At 35.1% G+C, this 3,145-nt stretch overlaps 1 pseudogene; it reads right to left on the bottom strand.

Moving 5' to 3' along the window:
* Window positions 1–2,262: 2,262 nt before the first annotated feature.
* LOC132022605 (small ribosomal subunit protein eS12-like) lies at window positions 2,263–2,637 on the bottom strand (annotated as a pseudogene).
* Window positions 2,638–3,145: the final 508 nt, after the last annotated feature.

Here is a 3,145-nt window from a genome sequence, read left to right as displayed (position 1 = left end):
CTCCACCATCTTGACTCCTCCCTCTTTTTTTTTTTTAAATCACATGGATATCTAGTTTTCCCCAACACAATTTATTTAAAATACTATCGTTTACCCACTCTCTGGTGACAAATTTGTCATGTTTGTGTGCGCATCAGTCTGTTGTGGGACTCTATTCAGTTCATTTATATAGAAACATTTATATAGAAACATTTATTTCTATGTTTATGCCAATGTCATACTACTTCAGTTATTTTACCTTTATAATAACTCTTGATATTTGATAGAGCAAACCTTCCTTCCTTGCTTTTCTCTTCAAAAGTGTCTTGGCTCTTTATCAATTATTCATTTCCATATAAATGTTTAAAATAAGGTAGTCAGTTTCCTATATAAACAACAATAACAAAAAACTTATAAGAATTTCAGTTATAATTGTCTTGAATCTATATATCAGTTTTGGGGAAGAATTGTCATCTTCACAATATTGAGTCTGTGATTTCATGAACTTGTATATCCATTTTTTAAGATGTCTTCAATTTTTCACAATAATGTCTTACAGTTTTTGCACATCTTTTGTTACATTTATTGCTAAGTATTTAATATTTTTATATTTTTGTTAATAGTATTTTTCAAAGTTTCTTTTCTTATATAATTATATTATTATGTTTATAATTACATTAGAAATACAATTATATTAATAATTATACATACAATTATATCATTTGTAAATGATATAAATATCATAGATTTTTTTGTATGTTGACTTTCCAGCCAGTTATCTTGCTAATTACATATATTTAAATAATTGAATATCATTTGTAAATGTATATTATCATTATAATCTGTGAATAATGAAAATTTCCTTTCTTCTTTTCCAATCCATATGCCTTTTTTTTCTTGTCATATTACAATGGCTAGTACAGTGTGGCATAGAAATGGTGATAGCATGTTTTCTTGTCTTATTCTTAATTTCAAAGGGAAAACCTTCAGCATTAACCGTTAGCCATAGATATTTTGTAAGTACTTGTATCAGTCTTCAACCAGTCAGTCCCAATGAGAAAACAACACAGTAATTTAAACGGAAAGTTCAAGACAATGAATTATGAAACCATGATAGGAGGGTAACTATGAAGATGTAGAGATAATGTTAAAGGACACCAAGAGCTGAAGGAGAGTATCCAAGTAAGAACAAACTTGGAAAGGGAGCTCCCTTCCCAAGGTTGCAGTGCATCCCTCATTGTAAATCATGTGAGTGCAACACTGTGATTGGTGGAGAAGTTTTCTGGGTTGCTCAGGCTAGCACAGGGCAGTAGCTGAGAGACAAACAGTATCAACCTTTTAGGACTCAGGCCTTTCAAGGCTGGTGTAAAAGAGTTAGGTTTCCACTATGTTTATGAGGCCAGAATCTTGGAAGACCATGGGAAGGCCATTACTGGACCTGGGCTGAGGCTGCAAGATTGCTGAGGACTACATGCTCTGGGTACACAACTGGAGCAGAGCACCTTCAAATGTGCCCACACACTTACACCTCTCACCTGTTTGCAGCGGAAGCAAGAAAAAGCAAAACACTGTACTTTGGAGTCAGGCCAGAGAAACCATCTTTCTCTTGCAGTGTCACTCCAGCACCCTCTTTTGGCAAAGTTCCATGTACTTACAATGAAGGAAAAGTGCTTCAAGAATTCAGTCCATCACAGAGCAGGTACTGAAGGGTGATTTTGGAGTTTAGAGACAATAAATTGATGACTGGCACAATACCCTTTTTCAGATTAAGGAAGTTCTCTTCTATTTCTAGGTTTCTTAAAGTATTTTTTAATGAATAGGTTTTGAATTTTATCAAATGATATTTCTACACCTATTGAAGCAATCATATGGTTTTTCTTTACTATGAATATAATCAACTATGTTAAACCAATTTTTATTGGAATGCAATATAACAAAATTTTCCATGTTTTTTGTACATTTTTGTATTTTTTAACTGTACTAATTCAGTAGCATTAATTTCATATACACCATCACCGCTATCTGGTTCCACTTTCTTTTCATCTTCCCAAATAGAAACTCTGTACCCATTAAGCAATAACTCCCCATTCTACCTCTGCCCAACATATACAACCTCTGATCTATTTTCTATGAATTTGTCTAATCTAAGTATTTCATATAAGTAGAATCATACAGTATTTGTACTTTAGTTTCTGACTTATTTCACTTAGCTTAATATTTTCAAGTTTCATTTACATTATACAACTTTTCTTTTGAGGAAAAAAACCAAGTTTTTTTATTTGTTCATTTCTTGTACTGAAGGTATTCCTTGATGACATCCTTGGCCTGAGACTCTTAGTCATAGACCTTAACCACCACACAACTGCAACCAATCACTTTTTGGGTTTTCCTGTCTCTGTCAGAGGTCTACACATTCCCCTAGTTTCTTGTTGTCATCAACCTAATTCAGCACAAAGGGCCTCCACCAACTTGACATACATAGGTTCATCACAGCTGGAAGCAAGCACACAAAGATGGGCTTGGTGCTTGTCTAAGACTTAGGCAGCTTTTCAAATTCCATGTGCTAGGCCATCGTGGATGAGAATGTTCTTCAGCATCTCTTGTAAAGCGGTATTAAATATCCATTACACCTCCTGTAATAATGCTTTCCTTGGCCATGGCAGTGGGTTATAGGTGGAGCTGAATCTTGGTGCACATAGTCTCTCACCTCCACATGACTCCACAGCAGCAGGAAAAGAATAGAACTTCATTTCTTTTTGTGGCTGAATAACATCCATTCCACATATATATCATATTTTATTTATTGATTGTAATGGTTAGTTATATGTGTCAATTTGACTGCATCATGGATTGTATCTGGGTGTGTCTGTGAGGGTGTTTCTTAAGGAGATTAACATTTGAACTGATGGACTGAGTAAAGAAGATGGCCCTCTCCAGTGTAGGTGGGCATCATCCAATTTGTTGAGAGCCAAAGTAGAACAAAAGGCCCATGGAAAGGTAAGTTTTCTCTCTGCTTGACTGATTAGTCTAGGATATTGATTTCCTTCCCCTAGCACTCCTGGTTCTCAGACTTTCAGACTTTGACTGGAGTCTATACCATTGGCTCTCCGGCTCTTAGGTCTTTGGACTATACCACCAGATTTCCTGGGTCTTTAGCTTTGCAGAT

The sequence above is a fragment of the Mustela nigripes genome, chromosome 7, assembly GCF_022355385.1.
Source record: "Mustela nigripes isolate SB6536 chromosome 7, MUSNIG.SB6536, whole genome shotgun sequence".
NCBI lineage: Eukaryota > Metazoa > Chordata > Mammalia > Carnivora > Mustelidae > Mustela > Mustela nigripes.
The sequence above is the reverse complement of the archived record's forward strand: the minus strand, read 5'-3'. Positions and strand labels throughout refer to the sequence as shown.